The sequence below is a fragment of the Mauremys reevesii genome, linkage group 2, assembly GCF_016161935.1.
Source record: "Mauremys reevesii isolate NIE-2019 linkage group 2, ASM1616193v1, whole genome shotgun sequence".
NCBI lineage: Eukaryota > Metazoa > Chordata > Testudines > Geoemydidae > Mauremys > Mauremys reevesii.
Genome location: NC_052624.1, coordinates 266,965,985 through 266,972,387, shown reverse-complemented (window position 1 = coordinate 266,972,387; position 6,403 = coordinate 266,965,985). Strand labels below are relative to the sequence as shown.

The following is a 6,403-nucleotide window of genomic DNA, read 5'->3' as shown; positions in this document are numbered from 1 at the left end:
ATGGGGAGAAGCATTGTCAGACTCAGTGAAGGAAGGAGAAATAGCTATTCAGATGAAGTACAACAAGCAAGAGATAAAAGACAACCTTTTTATGGGAAACCTGCTGATTGCAGAGACAAGGAATAAGGACCTAATGGAGACACAGTAACATCCAAAAAGAAAGCTTTTCTTTGAAGCCTGCTGATAGATACCACCCAGTCACACACCACCTGAAAGCAGATGGAACATTTCACTGCTGAGAACTCAGCACACCAAACCCACAAGGAACACAGCTACCAAGGGGGTACACCCAAACTTCTCTTCATACCCAACAGAACAAGTTCAAAGCTAACCACTCAGACTGTGTTTCTTTCCCCTGCTCTTTTCAGGAAGAGCAAGACACTCTTCCACAGCAGAAAGCAGCTACCACAGAACAGCACTCTCAGCCACTGTCATGCTCAGAAAGAAACACTACAGCTCCTCATCGTGGTTAGCAAGACCAGGCTTTTACAAACACTCTTCTCCAGTCACCAACTAAAATGATCCCTGAAAGCATAGCCTTAACCAACACCCACCTAGACAGTCACAGACCATTCCGGCGCATTGTCCTCTAACTGGTGGGTGCTACAATTTGGCCTTCACGAGAGAGAGAGAGCACTACGAGAAGCCCCACGTGAACAGATCCTGGCTCTCAACTCTGCCCTCCATGGCCCCCTTCTCTAGGGTGCCTATCAAAGCAAAGAGGATCAAAGTAGCCATCCCCTTTCATTTGCATAAACTGAAGACACAGACAGGCCACTCAACCAATCTTCTCCCCGCTCCCTTCTCAGCAATGCCTAAGACAACAATCCTCTAGCTGGCCAAGCCAAGAGCTCTCTAGAAACCACAGCCTATGCAGTTTTGGACACCAAGAGCACCTTTCTTTGGCACCATAGACTAAACTGGAGAAAGTCAGCGGTCGGGAGCCGTGCTCTGCAATGAGGAGTGTTTCCTGAACCCCAGGGCCAGTCTTACCATTCTTCAGGGAGCAGGAGCGTAGACATGATATTTTATCAAACCACTCAATAGTATTTTCAGGTCTTTATTTTTGGTAAACACTAACACTTTATGCAATTGTGTCTTGAAGTTCTGAGACTGAAGGAATCTCACAGTGTAAAACACAAAACACCCACATATGGTGGAGATTGGAAAAATCAAATCACATTAATATCACGGTATGATTGGCCCACAAGGAGACGCTGCCCGCCTATTTCTTTGCGTCCGTGTGGCGCAGAGCTGAATTTAATTGATCAATCAATCACCCACTGATAAAGACAAGCTAAGAAGGTACATTTGGGCTCAAAACCGCAAAGCTATGCCTGAATACCAACAAGAAAATCAGTGCTTCAAACTTTTCAAGGCAAGTAAAGACAGGAGCGAAGAGGATGCCTTGCGCTGCAAGTACGGCAGTGTTGTGGTCAGCGCTCGCGATGACAGAATAAAGGAGCATGTCAAAAGCAAGCAACAGGAGAAGCTTAAAGAAGAAAGTGAGCGTTGGGATAAACAGTCAATATGAGGAGCTTTCAGTGAGGCTTTAGCGAAAGAGAGCCCAGAGCACCAGCGTGTCAATGAATTTGTGCATGCTCTTTGTTTCCTCGGACAATCACCGTTAATTGCCGGGGGGGCCTATTAGTGACTTTGTGCAGTAATAGTGTCCAGCAGCAAAAACCCTTCCTAATGCAGACAACCTGATTTGTAAGGATCTGAAAGATAATGATGATGCTTTAGTAGCAAAACTGATGCAAAGAATGGATGGAGATGTGGTGTCTAGTCTGATTTTTGAGGAGTCTCCTGATGCTTTGGACCTTCCGATTCTTGGCCGTTGGTTACTGTTGGTTGATTTCAAAGTGATAAAGCCTCGTTTCTTTTGTGCTGAGGAGACATTCGTTCCCGCTGCTCACAACTGTTTTGTTGCCGCAGCCATAACTACCATGGTTCAGATGTACCAGCTATATTGGCCACAACTAATACAAATTCTGTATCCTACATGGACAAGTTTGCCTGGGACGTTAAATTCACTCAGAAGCCGGAGCTGCTGCCTATTATCTGTCCTGCTCCTCTGATTAATGTTGCGCTGTCAGCATCGACTGCTACAGAGGAAATGAAAGAAGTTCAATCTTGCATCATTGGCTTCAGGGCCATTTTCAAGCATGTGAACAATTTGAAGGCCTTGTTTTACACAGAGCTAGACGAGTGCAGAGGCCCCCTTGTTGTGTCACGTGGGTAGAGGAGCTTGTATTTTCCTGCCCATCATGTAAATAACCCGTCGACTGTGCTAATGCGTCTCCTAGACAGGGCCCGTGCAAGGATGTTTCGCGTCCTAGGCGAAACTTCCACCTTGCGCCCTCCCCCGCCCCGCCCTGAGGCGCCCCCCTGTGGCATCTCCCCTCCCTGCACAGCAGCTCTCCTCCTTCCCCCCTTAGGCACCCTCCATCCTGCAGCAGCTCCCCCACACCTTGAGGCGCCCCCTTGAACCGGACCAGAGAAGGAAGAAGAGGAGATTTAGGGGCAGAGTCTCAGCAGCACACCATTGCTGCCAGTGATGCTGTTGAACTCTATCTTTGGCAGTTTTGACTATGGAGGCTTGTCAGAATGGCACAGTCAACAAGAAGAGGAAGCATATTCCAGGATCACACGGGGACTTTAAGAGAGGAGGAGGAAAGACATTAATTCCGGAAGCTGCATCCCTATGTCCAGTTCTGATTTCAAAGACGTCTTGGCAACCAGTCAACCTTCTGTAATGAATATCCTGAACTTTTCTTTGGAGGATTTAGGCAACATGTCTGTGACTTTGATTATAGTCTCAAAGTATGATTTTGTGAATGGGGAGAACAGCACCTGCTGATTTGCAATGCTCATTTGTAAGGATGAGATCAAATACATTTTTCTCCCCTTCAAAGCCAACCTCTTAGACTCTTGGCCTTAGGTATGGACTTATATCTCCCATGAAACAATCTCTCTTTAGTTGCCATTACAACAAGGGAGTTGGAGGCTGGATGAGAATTGAAGCACTCAGGACTTTGCACAGGACTTTGTATAGTTTCATTTGTCAGTACACTTCCCTGTTGGAGGTAAGGAAGCATGGGTATCCCACGATCTTTGCAGGTGTGACGGTGCCACCCATAAGGCTTTATAGAAATATGCTTTAGGGTGTATATATATATAACATAATTAGAATGTGTTTTATGTTACATATGCCATGTAACATCTCTGTAAAGGTTATGATCTACTGAATCCTATTTGTATGCATGTATCATTTTTGTATTCGTAGTTATAAATATTGGCTACATACTTGTTTGATTCTACGTAGGCTGTAGTGAAGCAGTTGGTCAGCTTCCTGAGAAAAGACTATTCTTTCCCAATCAAGAAACATTTAAGCCAACAATGAACTTGAAGACACCAATCCACATCTAGGCTTTCCTAGGAATGTGGCTTGGCTGGTAAGGAACTCAGTCATGCGTGGACATGTGACTTGCCCAGGTGACTCCAAAACTCCATTTTGTAGCTGGACTTTGCATAGGAGAGAGGAGGGGATCTCAACCCACAAGAGAAAGTCTATTTAAGCCTGTGAGAGACCCCTCCATTTTGTCTTCAGCTGGCTGAAGAGAGAGAACCTCTCCATCCCCAAAGATACCTGAAAGAAACTGGAACAAAGGACAGTGACTGCAAGGGGTGTGAGTGATTGCTGGACCCAGACTAAAAGGAGATTGGTCTGTAAAAGGAAGCATTCTGGAACTGGTGAGGATCTTATCTGTATTCAGTTTCTTACTGTATTAGACATAATTTGCATGTTTTATTTTACTTAGTAGTTCACTTTGTTCCATCTGTCACTACTTGGAACCACTTAAATCCTACTTTCTGTATTTAATAAAATCATTTTACTTATTAACTCAGAGTATGTGTTAATACCTGGGTGGGCAAACAGCCGTGCATATCTCTCGATCAGTGTTATAGAGGGTGAAAAATTTTATGCGTTTACCCTGTATAAAGCTTACCCTCTATAAGCTTTATAGAGGGTAAAATGGATTTATTTGGGGTTTGGACCCCATTGGGAGTTGGGCATCTGAGTGTTGAAGACAAGAACACTTCTGTGAGCTGCTTTCAGGCAAGCCTACAGTTGTTAAGAGACATGATTCCGACCTGGGTCCGAGTTTGCAGCAGGCTAGTGATTCTGGCTCAAACCAGGCAGGGCACTGAAGTCCCAAGCTGACAGGGCAGGAAAGCAGGGGCCGAGGTGGTCTAGGCACATCTGGTGGGGGTTCCCAAGGTGGGTTCTGTGATCCAACCTGTCACAGCGGGTTCCAATAGTACTTTATTTATAGGGAGAGCTACCTTTTCTGGGGCCAAGGACTGCAGAATGTCCATCAACTTGTGTGTATTTTCCTGCACAAACTCAGCCTGAATGCCCAAGATTGAAGCCATTTGCCTCAGAAGATCCTGATGTGATTTAAAAACTTCAGGCCCAAGAGAGAGACTCTTGTATGAGTTTCAGCCTGATACCCCTCAGGTGCTTTGGCAATTCTGAAAGGATATTGGTTAAACCTACAGGGTGAAAAATCCTGATCCTGTTGAAGGCAATGGCAAAACTCATATTGCCTTCAATGGGGCCAGGATTTCACCCATAAAGTGGGATTTTCCAAAGTGCTCAGGAGAAGGAGGGGTAGAGCAGTATGGGTCCCTGGTGCCCCTTGATGGGGGATACCATGCTTAAAGGGGAGTTTCCTGTGCGCAGGTTTGAGTGTGGGTGGAGCTCATCCTTGTAGTAAAACTTCCATTTACTTCAATGGGAGAAAAGTCAGGCCATGGGTGACTGCTTAAATCCAGCACATAGCTTCAAAAAGGGGAGCTGCAAGTGCGGAGTTATGCCCTATCTGTATCAAGTCAAAATTGCATGCAAAACTGAAATTACTCTTGGATTTTGAAATCTAGATAAGACCTCTTCCACTTTTCTCATAGGATAGCTCTAGTATTTGATGATCTAACTCGAAACTTTTTATTAATACGAAGCTTTATTATAGCAACTACATTGTTTAGCCTAAATTTGCTGAGCATCTAATATAACCGTGCAAAGAAGTTCAGCTTTTACTTTCAGGTGGCAGCGGGATGCTATGTGGTGCTTGTATTTTTAGTAGCACGCTGGAGTCTATGGCACTGTTATGTATTTTAAATAGATCCCAGTTCAACACCTCATCATGTTTGTTCAGAAATGTCTTGTATCTTGTTCTGTAGACAAATTATAGGTCCATTTAATCAAATTACATTTGCAAGTTGCTCTTCAACACAAGCACACACAGGATTTACTGTTGCCCTATTACAAACTCTAATGAGTAGTATTTGTCCTTCGACCCAGACTCAGAAGGGTATTTAAACACGTGTGTAACTTTAAGCATGTTAGTGGTCCCTGCTAAATCAGAGCCTTACAACATTCATTACCCAGAGAAAGTGACAAATCTACAAATGAACAATAAGTATCATAACGTTAGTTAGCTGGGGGTGCATATTTGGCTCAGGATCTTTAACCCCTGGTTTACAGGAGACTGATTGTAAAGAATATTTAAATATAAAACATACATTAAGAATACATTAAACTAATCCATAATATTTCAAAAATTAGACTCCACAAATGATGAAAACACTTTAAATATAAATGCTGCAAACTTTGAATACCCTTAAAGTGGCATTGTTTAATTTTTATATATAATGGTATTTGAAAATATTACTGTTTTCCCTTTGAGTAAAGTTATCAGTTATTAAAGTAGCAATGTTTAATTTCAATAGGGAATGAAGAGTGATATTGGTTAGAAAAATATACCTATTTCTGTTTTCACTTGAAAAAAAAAGGTAATTTGAAATATTTATCAAATAAAGTATTAAAAGTTTCTCCATAAATATTTTTCACAGTCCGACAGAAAAGTTGATTATGTTTATATACAGATATGTAAGCTGTCATTTTTTTTTAAAGATACATACTCAATTTTTTGTAACTTGTAAAGGAAAAAAGAGTGATCTGTCATTACTTTCCAACCTGTTGGCTGTGCTGATAAAAGGGTTTTTGGGTGAGCCAAAAGGAAAGAGCCATCCAATATTACATAATACAATCAAAAGAAAGGTAGGGCCAAAACAAAAATACACAGCAGAGGAAAGGACATTATTAAAGGTAACATTGAGAGGAATATTGTCAGTAAAAGGCATTAAATGTTTTTGGTCACGTGCAATAACTTGTAGAAGAAAAACAAAAACCAAGTATTAAAAAGGACACTTTTGAAGTCTTTTTCATGAGTTTTTAAATAATCTTTACTACTATTTTTAATATCCACTTGGAATAGCTCCTGGCTGATTTTTTTTTTTGGTGTGTACAACTTGTGGGCTATACTTCTGTTAAATG

General features: G+C 42.4%; 1 non-coding gene across 1 annotated transcript; it reads right to left on the bottom strand.

Annotated features, from left to right (window-relative positions):
* Nucleotides 1–330: 330 nt before the first annotated feature.
* Nucleotides 331–541, bottom strand: LOC120399697. The gene has a single exon (XR_005595304.1). It is a non-coding gene; the product is annotated as a small nucleolar RNA U3 (small nucleolar RNA).
* Nucleotides 542–6,403: the final 5,862 nt, after the last annotated feature.